The following is a 13,273-nucleotide window of genomic DNA, read 5'->3' as shown; positions in this document are numbered from 1 at the left end:
ATTGTGAATGAATGTTGACATTTCACACGTCAACCTCCCATCCCTGTCGACATTCTGCTGTCAACATTCTGAATGTTGATTTTTTTATAACACACCTTCTCATGTTGCCTCCTCCAAATACTTCCACACTTTAAATGCCATCCCAACATGGCTTCCTTCTTCAAATATATCCCCAATTCACAGTTCAGCCCAAATACTGATCCACTTCACCCTCCAGCCCATACACTGCCCCAGTGTTGCCTCCTCAGTCTACACACATAGCAACTGCTGGACTGCCACCTCTCTTCATGTGTCACCTCTCTCTATTTATATTGGTCTGGGACAAGTGGAGCCATCAATTACACAAAGCAATCGACTAAAAAAATAGAACTACTGAATGCCTATTGACAAAGTTTTAAGGAGCAGACGGCCCATCTCTTCTGTGAAGCAATTGTAGTATGTGGCTCATATAATCATTGCAAGCATGCTTCCTAGACCAGGCAGGAGCTTTACAGCTATATCTTGTATTCCCCTGATGGCAGTCCTGTGTGCATCTCTATCTCCCCCACTCTTTGGGTTTGTATGTCTCTGTCTTCATATTGTGCTGGTCCTGTTTCCCTTCCTCTTTGTGTGTCTGTCTCCCTTTACCCATCTTATTAAATATCTCCCCCTTTTCCTACCATTTGGCTCCACCTCCTACTATTTTATGTGCCCATCTCAATTTTACATATGTATACACATATTTATTTTGTATACTGGGGCAAACCTCCCATGTTTATCTACTTCCCAATCCTGGAAAGTTTGGGAGAAGCTATAAAGACAAAGCGGACCAGTCAGAATAGAAGCTACAAGGTAGCTGTTTTTCAAGTTTTAATTAATAACACTCTACTTTTAGCAATGCCTTTGACTCTTCAGCATTGTGGAAGTACAAATCACAGCATGTCCTATTACAGGGCAAGCTGGAAATTCCAAAATATCTGAAGAGGCATAGGTTACATTGGGGCAGATGTATGAAGCTCTGGAAAGTGATAAAGTGCAGAGTGATAAACGGCCAACCAATCAGCTCACAACTGTCATGTTACTAGCTGTGTTTGAAGATTGGTTGGTCGTTTATCACTCTGCACTTTATCACTTACCACTTTAAGAGTTGGGGTCCTGGTCATACATCATGGGTCAGTGCTGTATGCTGACCTCCATGGTATTTTTTGACTTCCAGGCTATAAGTTGCTTAAGTTCTGCCCTACCTGTGCACTGCCATGTCCTACTGTACTTCTGCTGGCCACAGCTCCATTCGAGGGAGGGGGACATGACGTAAAAGTTTCTGGTTCCGGGCGCTTCAGCCTCTCGCCATACCACTTACCTACTAATTCTCCCAGTGCCTGAGGCATCAAGCGATATGGCACCAATCTCGATATACCACCATGGATAGTTGTGTTGTAGAAATTTGCACTAGAAGTTATTTATATAGCGCACACAGATTCCACAACACTTGCAAGTGCCGTGGGGCAACAACGATACTGCCCCCAGAGCCCTGTGCCCTGCACGATGGGACAGATGGCCCACCCCTAGCTTCAGCCCCCTGCTATCTATATTCCCTACCACATAGACACATACACATGTTAGGGTTATTTTTTCTTCAGAATCCATTTACTGTAACTTTCAAGTATATTTTTTGGATTAAGGGAGAAAAGTGGAATAAACTCCACACAAACATAGAGAGAACATAATATAACGGAGGTTAGGAATAGAGCCGACGGCACATAAACTTCTAGTCAGGGATAGAGGGGTTAATAAAGTTAAAAATGTTTGTTTACAGTTATAGGCAGATGCGATAGGACGTTAGGTTAGGGGCGGAGTTAGGGAGAGGGGTAGAGAATCTACTGTGGTAAAATCTGCCTCTTTTGAATTGATCTCCCACCCTCCCTACCCTCTTGTGTCTTGTGTCGGCTTTATTTCATTGGCAGGGAAAGACCGGCAATCTTGAAGTGTCCATCTTGCAGCAGTAATAGCGGTGCGCACCCCTTCAATGCACTGATAGGCTGATTTCACCCTATTGGGGTCAGCGGCACCTCTCGACCGAGCAGGATGAATGGTGCATTGGCATGGGTGTTGGGGCCGCATCACTTGCTCTGAAAGGGATAGTTGGCCCTTGCAAGTTTTTAAGATCACCCTACCCTTGTCTGGGATAGTTGGCCCTCACAAGTTGTGATTTACTTCCGGCCTAAGACAAGTGGACGCTGGTTAGTTGCCGTTCTTTCTCCTGCCACCATGTCTGCCTTTGTAACCAAATAAAGCTGACCAATTAATTTAAACGGCATAACTTGGTCTCCTGTGTTTATTTTAGTTAAGTTTAATTTAAGTTTATGGGTCACATCTATCATCTGACGATAGAAGTTTATAAACTCTGCACAGACAGGGCCTTGATGGGACAGGAAGGTCACAGTTCTAAGCTAAGCATTGTCCCACTGTGCTACACTTTCGCAGTAAGTGATGTTGCAATTTTTTAAATTATTCCATTATGCTACCACCACCCCCCAATCTAGTGGCCCGAGGCAGCTCGTGGTTGCCTTATTATAGGTACACAGAAGCCACAATGTCTGCTTACTCTTATTAGTTACATAGTGTATAAATGAGGGTCATACAAGCAGTACTTGAGGAGAATAATAATGGAAAATGTCCGATTAATGAGGAAGTGGACCACATGTAACAGTATCCCAAGCGTTCAGCCGACTTTTTCACTTTGCAATCCACGCACGTTCCAGTCACAGGAGTCCAGCTCCGCAGATTCTGTTATGTCAATGAGAAGTGATTTGGCCTCACTGTTTGTCTGTAGAATCAGTCTAATGTCCAGCACTATCCCCTTGGTAATTGCACTTTCTGTTACTCATTTTATGCAGAATAACTTCTTCGAACAGAACAGGGTGGATGTAATATCAGACAATTCCCTGCAGGAAAATCAACTCGATATTTAATTTTGCATAAAAAGAAAACAAGTTTGCTATTAAATCATCTGTTAGAGAATACGCCTCTAGGGACGGTGGAACTGCGGCAAAAAGTGAAGCAGTAGATGGACAGACTTATAATTATGTCTCTTTCAGCATGGGAGTAACAGGACTATGTATTGTGGGCCTGATTCATTACGGATCGCCATAGCGATTGCAGCTACGATTATGCATGCAGGTATGCTAATGACTGCAATCGCAGTACAGAGACGCCCAAAGCCAGCATGGAGACGCCCACTACCGCTTTCGTACATCCGTAATACTTTGCATTCCTGCGTATACATCGGGAACATCGAGTAATTTCGGCCCCTCACGCACAATTACAACAGGTCTGACCTTACTCAGAAATTGCTAACCTCGTCACACGCAGTGAGTACACAAGCTGCGTACGCCGTCACATTGGCTAATTTATGCACACCCATGAACCGGCGTTCAAACAGACAGGCACGCCTGTGATCCTCCTACCACTCCCCCATCACCACCCCTAAATGCTGATGTCCTGTCCCTCCATCTGCGATGGCTTTGTATCTGTGTGAGTGATCACTGGGCCTGATTCAGAGCCGCTCGTAAGCGGCCGCTCGTTCGTTCCGATCGATGTTCGCACAACTGCGCATGCGTACGGATTTGAAGAATACGCATGCGCGAACCAGTCAGTGCGGGCGAAAATCGTGTGCTTGCTAAATAGCGAATGCCTGCTATTTTGAGTGACAGAATGAGGCGTTTGTGGGTGGTAACAGGGGAAGGTGCTTGAAAACGGGGAGTGGAGATCCGAACGCAGGCGTGCCTAAAGGTCAAAACGGGCGTTTTAAGGGTGTGCATAATTAACAAAGCAGCGTCATTGACCACGTCACTGGGTTATTTTATAGTCAGAACTGCTCGCAAGATAGCGGTAGGAAAAACCAATGACAAGAATAGCGAGCAGTTCAGACGCCTTTCGATGTACTCGATTAATCTAATAAATAGCGGACATGACGTAGGATGCGAGCGGCCAGGGGGCGTCTTTTTCAAAATTACGTTTGCATGTTTTGTTCGCTCGTTCAGACATAGAGGCGTGAACAGACCGCAAAGAGCGAACAGTTCATTTAAATAGCCGGCCCCTTTTTCTGAACGAGCGAGCGCAAATAGCATCCGGCTCTGAATCAGGCCCACAGTGCGATTGCAATGCCAAGTCACGCACACGCACAGGCATGCGCAGTACGCAACAATCGTCTGTCTGCATACGCTATCACAATAGCAATCCATGCTGAATCAGACCATATGTATTAATGTTATGTTTTTCATTCTATTTCACTTTCACTATTTAAAAGTAGATATTCTGAAACCACAACAAGAGGGTGTTTTGTGCCCAATTTTAAAAAAACTATTTTTCTTATTAGTCTTAAATTATTCTAGCAGCATTCTATAGTTACTTCCTTAGGCTCTGCTCTTGCTCTTTAGCTACTCTGGCTTCCTTATTTTTATAAGGTTTTTATGCCTCAGTACAGTACACTACACTACAGTATATATATATATATATTTGGGTTGGCAGGGGCGTTTCTAGAGAGGAGGGTGCCCGTGTGCAGTCTCCGACACGGGCCCCCTCCTCTCCGCCCGGCGGCCTGCAGTGCACTGAGCTGTGCGCAGCCAGCGCCGGAGTTATAGACTCTGGGCACTAGAGTGTGCCCAGAGTCTATAGTGTATGCACAGGTAGCCGGGAAAATGCGGCCATTTTCCCTGTACTGCGCATGGGAAAATGACCACCGCGGTCATTTTCCAGCATCAGACGCCCGCGCCGACGTGGGACTCCGGAGAGGTAAGTATTATTATGGGTGCAGGGTGCGCGGTGCGGGGCCCTCCTGGACCGAGGGGCCCGTGTTCCCCGCACACCCTGCACTCATTATAGATATGCCCCAGTGGGTTGGGTATGAAATCCTGGGTGTCGGGATACTGTTGGGCACAATACTGACAGCGGCATCCCGACAGCCAGAATCCCGACACCTATAGGGCAGACACATAAGCATTTTTCTAACCCCTACCCTGAACCTCCCTGCCAAGGGCCTAACCCTGACCTCCCCCTTGGTGCCTAAACCTAACCTCCCCCCCTAGTCCCTAAACCTAACCTCCCCCTCCCATCACCCTACTCCTAACACTCCTACCCAGTGTCTAACCATAACCATCCCCCTAATGCCTAACCCTAACCCCGCTAGCTAACCCTAACCTCCCCCTAACACCCCGATACTTACTGTACCTTCGAGATGCCGGAGATCGTGATACTTGTGCCGGGATCCCGACCTGTCGGGATTTCGGAGCCGGTATTCAGACTGTCGGCATCCCTCACGTTGGGATACAGACTACATCCCATATATTTAGCACTGAAAAAATCTACACATTACACAGATACCTGTATTGGGCTCATTATGGCTCTGATTCTCATTCACACGCTATGTTGATTTATCTTCATACTTGCCGACTCTCCCGCAATGACCATAAGACTCTTGAAAATCAAGTGGTGCTCCCGGCCCCCCACAGGAGAGGGCCATCCCCAGCACCCCCACCATTTGCCCTCTTCTCCTGACACCCCCCACCTGATGAAAGTAGACGGCCCGGAGGAGCCTGATGACGCGATTGCGCTGAATCACATCACCGTAGCCCCACCCCCTCCTTTACAGTGCTGAAAATTTCACCATTGTATAGCGGGGCCACAATGAGGCGATTGCACGACCACGCCCCCGCAGCGCCTGTCATTGCTGTTGCCACGCCCCCTGCAGCACCGACCTGGCCACAAAGTAGCCAAGCCTGTTCTTTTTACTGTGTACAGTATGTGTCCTAAGTCACACTGTGCATGCATCCCGATTGTGTTCATACACAATGCCTATATTTATGCGTGTGCATCACAGTCAGAATGCGCACCTGCCAAGGTACCTTAACGATGCCGCTCTCACTGAGGATCTCCTTGCAAAGTGATAGACATTCAGGGAGTGTTTGGGGGCGGTTACGGGGAGCGGAAGCAAAATGCAGACATGTTGCGACAGTTTTTGGGGTATGTCTCAATTGCGATCTCTTATGTATATAAAGTGCTTCCGGCATCTCAGTTCAGGCGGCCATTCTGCGTGACCATAGGACTACTCAGATTTGTAAGTATCGAATGATCTGCGGTGGTGGCTGTGCATGTGTGCGCTGTTGCTTGGATTTGCGATGGCCCCAGTGGGAGTCCCAATACTTTTCCCGGCGTCTGCGACATTTGTATATTCCCCGGCACAGCAGCTGCAATAGCATTAGCTTACATATATGAATCAGGCAACAGAGTCACAGTAGAGATTTTAGAGGTGTATACAAAATATATGGGGACTCCAAGGCGGTGACTGGGAGGTGGCTATGGGAGCACAGGGAGATGTGGGGTCCCATGGGTGTGATATGGCGGTGTTGCTGGCGTGTCACTGAATTGGGTGCGTACATTTTGGAGGCCGTAGTCTAACAGAATATCAGCACCTACCATACAGCTGATGCAAGTGTCGATGGTGGGTCCAATAGTGAAGTCTAAAGACGAACCAAGTGGTATGTGATTGTGTAAAAACACTAAATGTGAACATTTCAGTCCTCGCACATTGGGACGCACGGATGTACTGTACCCCAGGGAAGGGCTAGTAGCGGTATTTGTTTGTGGTCGCAGACGTGCGACTGGCAAAGACGCAGACACGGACGCCACTTTGTCCATCTCAGAGTCAGGCCCTATAAGTGTCTGTGCAGTGGTAAAAGTGGCAACAGCCTCTTTTCGGCCGTGATGTACTAAGGTTGCAGTGACCATTCCGCCAGTCACCGCAACCTTACTAATCTCATATGTACTAACATATGCGATTAGTATCGCAAAGGACAGCTCTTGCAATAAAAGCTGCCCTTTGCGAAGCAGCCGATGCCGGGTGATGGGTTCTCCGTGGGACCCCGTCCCCTCCGAGCCCCGGGGGCTTCCTGCTGGTCACCTGTGCAGGAAGCCCCGGGCTCCTCCTCTCTGCACCTGGAAGAAGATTAGGAGGAGGAGGACCCAGGAGGAGCGTGGGCTGGCGACCATGGAGAGCAGGTGAGTGAGGGCCAGTGCTGGGCGATGGCGGGGGAGCGAAGCATCGGGCGCGGGGTGCGGTAAAAAGCCCATAGGCTTCTATAGGGTAACGCCAGGTTTTCCTGGCATTACCCTCTGCAACGATAAAAGTGCGGCCGGGGCTTAGTACATATGGAAATGCGGTGAAAACCCAGAAAACGGGGTTTTTACCAAATTTTTCCTATAGTACATACCAGCCTTCATATTTTAAGCAAATGTTTTGAGGTGTCTTAACTTTTCTCAATTTATCAAGGAGAACACATGAGAAATCAGAGATGTCTCACCTGCTCACTTACTGTACATAGCGCCACTTACCCTCGTCCTGGTAAACCTCAATGATGACAGACTATTAACGCAATTTATTAAGCAAAGTTGCTGGGTAAGGACTCCTTGATAGGGCATTTTCCTTTGTGAATACCTAAAGGCTTCACTTCAACCCTTCTGGGTCAAACTATAGTGAACATGCGCGGCCACTGCCCCCAACTGCTCAGTGCACTGTGACCAAACACCGGCACAGTTAGGCTGCCTGTGAGGGAGAGAAAACCCTCCCAAAAGTGTGGGGTTATCGGCAGGGTTCCAAAAGGAGCCCCAGACTGGTCAGTTTGATTACTGGTAAATTCTGTATCAATGTGGTAAGTGGTGACTTAGTATCAAGTTTTCAGAAATATACCGCTAAGAGCAGTGTTTCCCAATTCCAGTCCCCACAGAGAACTAACAGTGCATGTTTTCTAGCTCTCCTGGTTGGTGCACAGGTGTATTCATTATTGGCTAACCCATTTTAAAAGATTAACATGTGGTGCTAATTATTTCACTTGAGATACTGAGGAAATCTGGAAAACATGCACTGTTAGAGGTCCCCAAGGACTGCACTTGGGAAGCCCTGTCTTTGAAGGGTGGATGGCGGACACATGACACCCACCTTGCCTATTTAATGGATGTAGCATATGTGTATTTTCCCATACAATAAATGTAGAATGTACGTGATAATTATGTTGTTGCTTCCAATGGATTTTGCAGATAATTTCACACAAACGCCTTTAGCTGTTTCCACATGAAAATACAGCATATTGAAAAGAAATAAAACCTTATTAATGTTGTAGACATAAATCAACATTCACTTGTATCATGTATAAGAACATTCCTTTCCTAAGTTTCAGCCTGTTTGGTTTTACAGTTTATTATTTATAGCTGCTATACCTGCACTTTCCTGATAGTGTCAGCTCTCACTTACACTTAGTACAGTAGCTAATGCACCCCACTAATACACCCCACTAATACACTCCACTAATACACCCCGCTAATACATCCCACTAATACACTCCACTAATACACCCCGCTAATACATCCAACTAATACACCCCACTAATACACCCAGTATGGCATCCCCCTAGTACACCCAACTAATACATCCACTAATACACCCGGTAATACACCCCACTAAAATACCCGGTAATACACCCCACTAATATATCCCACTAATACACTCCACTAATACACCCCGCTAATACATCCCACTAATACACTTCACTAATACACCCCGCTAATACATCCCACTAATACACTCCACTAATACACCCCGCTAATACATCCCACTAATACACCCCACTAATACACCCGGTATGGCATCCCCTTAGTACACCCAACTAATACATCCCACTAATACACCACACTAATATACCCGGTAATACACCCCACTAATATATCCCACTAATACACTCCGCTAATACATCCCACTAATACACCCCACTAACACACCCCACTAATGCACCCCACTAATACATCCCACTAATACACCCCACTAATACACCCCACTAATACACCCCAGTAATACACCCCACTAATATATCCCACTAATACACCCCGCTAATACACCCGGTAATACACCCCACTAATATATTCCACTAATACACCCCGCTAATACATCCCACTAATATATCCCACTAATACACCCCGCTAATACATCCCACTAAAACACCCCACTAATACACCCGGTATGGCATCTCCCTAGTACACCCAAATAATACATCCCACTAATACACCCCACTAATACACCCGGTAATACACCCCACTAATATATCCCACTAATACACTCCGCTAATACAATACACCCCACTAATACATCCCACTAATACACCCGGTAATGCATCCTACTAATACACCCGCTAATACATCCCAGTAATACACCCCACTAATATATCCCACTAATACAACCTGCTAATAGACCCCACTAATACACCTGGTAATACACCCCACTAATATATCCCACTAATACACCCCACTAATATATCCCACTAATACACCCCGCTAATACATCCCACTAATACATCCAGCTAATACATCCCACTAATACACCCCGCTAATACATCCCACTAATATATCCCACTAACACAGCGCACTAATACATCCCACTAATAAACCCGGTAATGCATCCAAGTAATACACCCCACTAATATATCCCACTAATACACCCCACTAATATATCCCACTAATACACCACGCTAATACATCCCACTAATACACCCCACTAATATATCCCACTAATACACCCCACTAATATATTCCACTAATACAGCCCGCTAATATATCCCACTAATACACCCCACTAATACACCCGGTAATGCATCCAACTAATACATCCCACTAATACACCCTGCTAATATATCCCAGTAATACACCCCGCTAATACATCCCACTAATACACCCCACTAACATATCCCACTAATACACCCCACTAATATATTCCACTAACACAGCCCACTAATACATCCCACTAATACACCCGGTAATGCATCCAACTAATACACCCCGCTAATATATCCCACTAATACACCCTGCTAAAATATCCCACTAATACACCCCACTAATACACCCGGTAATGCATCCAACTAATACACCCCGCTAATATATCCCACTAATACAGCCCGCTAATACATCCCACTAATACACCCAGTAATGCATCCCACTAATACACCCCGCTAATACATCCCACTAATACACCCCGCTAATACATCCCACTAATATATCCCACTAACACAGCCCACTAATACATCCCACTAATACACCCGGTAATGCATCCAAGTAATACACCCCACTAATAAATCCCACTAATACACCCCACTAATATATCCCACTAATACACCCCGCTAATACATCCCACTAATACACCCCACTAATATATCCCACTAATACACACCACTAATATATTCCACTAATACAGCCCGCTAATATATCCCACTAATACAGCCCGCTAATACATCCCACTAATACACCCCACTAATACACCCGGTAATGCATCCCACTAATACACCCCGCTAATACATCCCACTAATACACCCTGCTAATATATCCCAGTAATACACCCCGCTAATACATCCCACTAATACACCCCACTAATACACCTGGTAATGCATCCCACTAATACACCCCACTAATATATCCCACTAATACACCCCGCTAATACATCCCACTAATACACCCCGCTAATACATTCCACTATTACACCCCGCTAATACACCCTGTAATGCATCCCACTAATACACCCCACTAATACATCCCACTCATACACCCCACTAATACACCCGTAATGCATCCAACTAATACACCCCGCTAATTTATCCCACTAATACAGCCGGTAATGCATCCAACTAATACACCCCGCTAATACATCCCACTAGTACACCCCGCTAAAATATTCCACTAATACATCCCACTAATACACCCGGTAATGAATCCCACTAATACACCCCGCTAAAATATCCCACTAATACACCCTGCTAATATATCCCACTAATACAACTCGCTAATACATCCCACTAATACACCCCACTAATACACCTGGTAATGCATCCTACTAATACACCCGCTAATACATCCCAGTAATACACCCCGCTTATTTATCCCACTAATACACCCTGCTATTACACCCCACTAATACACCTGGTAATACACCTCACTAATATATCCCACTAATACACCCCACTAATATATCCCACTAATACACCCCGCTAATACATCCCACTAATACACCCCGCTAATATATCCCACTAATACACAGCGCTAATACATCCCACTAATACACCCCACTAATACACCTGGTAATGCATCCCACTAAAACACCCACTAATACATCCCAGTAATACACCTGGTAATGCATCCCACTAATATACCCCACTAATATATCCCACTAATACACCCCGCTAATACATCCCACTAATATATCCCACTAACACAGCCCACTAATACATCCCACTAATACACCCGGTAATGCATCCAACTAATACACCCCGCTAATATATCCCACTAATACACCCCGCTAATACATCCCACTAATACACCCTGCTAATACACCCGGTAATGCATCCCACTGATACACCCCACTAATACATCCCACTAATACACCCCACTAATACACCCGGTAATGCATCCAACTAATACACCCCGCTAATATTTCCCACTAATACACCCCACTAATACACCCGGTAATGCATCCAACTAATACACCCCGCTAATATATCCCACTAATACAGCCCGCTAATACATCCCACTAATACACCCAGTAATGCATCCCACTAATACACCCCGCTAATACATCCCACTAATACACCCCGCTAATACATCCCACTAATACACCTGGTAATGCATCCAAGTAATACACCCCACTAATATATCCCACTAATACACCCCACTAATATATCCCACTAATACACCCCGCTAATACATCCCACTAATACACCCCACTAATATATCCCACTAATACCCCCCACTAATATATTCCACTAATACAGCCCGCTAATATATCCCCTAATACAGCCCGCTAATACATCCCACTAATACACCCCACTAATACACCCGGTAATGCATCCAACTAATACACCCCGCTAATATATCCCACTAATACAGCCTGCTAATATATCCCAGTAATACACCCCGCTAATACATCCCACTAATATACCCCACTAATACACCTGGTAATGCATCCCACTAATACATCCCACTAATATATCCCACTAATACACCCCGCTAATACATCCCACTAATACACCCCGCTAATACATTCCACTAATACACCCCGCTAATACACCCGGTAATGCATCCCACTAATACACCCCACTAATACATCCCACTCATACACCCCACTAATACACCTGGTAATGCATCCAACTAATACACCCCGCTAATATATCCCACTAATACAGCCGGTAATGCATCCAACTAATACACCCCGCTAATACATCCCACTAATAACCCCGCTAAAATATCCCACTAATACATCCCACTAATACACCCGGTAATGCATCCCACCAATACACCCCGCTAAAATATCCCACTAATGCATCCCACTAATACACCCTGCTAATATATCCCACTAATACAACTCGCTAATATATCCCACTAATACTCCCCGCTAATGCACCTGGTAATGCATCCCACTAATACACCCCGCTAAAATATCCCACTAATACATCCCACTAATACACCCTGCTAATATATCCCACTAATACACCTCGCTGATATATCCCACTAATACTCCCCGCTAATACACCTGGTAATGCATCCCACTAATAGACCCCACTAATATATTCCACTAATACACCCCGCTAATATATCCCACTAATACATCCCACTAATACACCCCGCTATTGCATCCCACTAATAGACCCCGCTAATGCATCCCACTAATACACCCGGTAATGCATCATACTAATACACCCCGCTAATATATCCCACTAATACACCCTACTAATACATCCAACTAATACTCCTCGCTGATACATCCCACTAATACACTTGGTAATGCATCCCACTAATAGACCCCGCTAATATATCCCTCCAGTACACCCCACTAATATATTCCACTAATACACCCCGCTAATATATCCCACTAATACATCCCACTAATACACCCCGCTAATGCATCCCACTAATACACCCGGTAATGCATCCCACTAATACACCCCACTAATGCATCCCACTAATACACCCGGTAATGCATCCCACTAATACACCCCGCGAATGCATCCCACTAATACACCCGGTAATGCATCCCACTAATACACCCCGCTAATATATCCCACTAATACACCCCACTAATACATCCAACTAATACTCCTCGCTGATACATCCCGCTAATACATCCCACTAATGCATCCCACTAATACATCCCACTAATGCATCCCACTAATACACCCGGTAATGCATCCCACTAATACACCCCGCTAAT

This window comes from Taudactylus pleione, unplaced genomic scaffold (assembly GCF_031769625.1).
Source record: "Taudactylus pleione unplaced genomic scaffold, aTauple2 ptg000791l, whole genome shotgun sequence".
Classification (NCBI taxonomy): domain Eukaryota; kingdom Metazoa; phylum Chordata; class Amphibia; order Anura; family Myobatrachidae; genus Taudactylus; species Taudactylus pleione.
Note: the sequence above shows the minus strand (reverse complement) of the source record.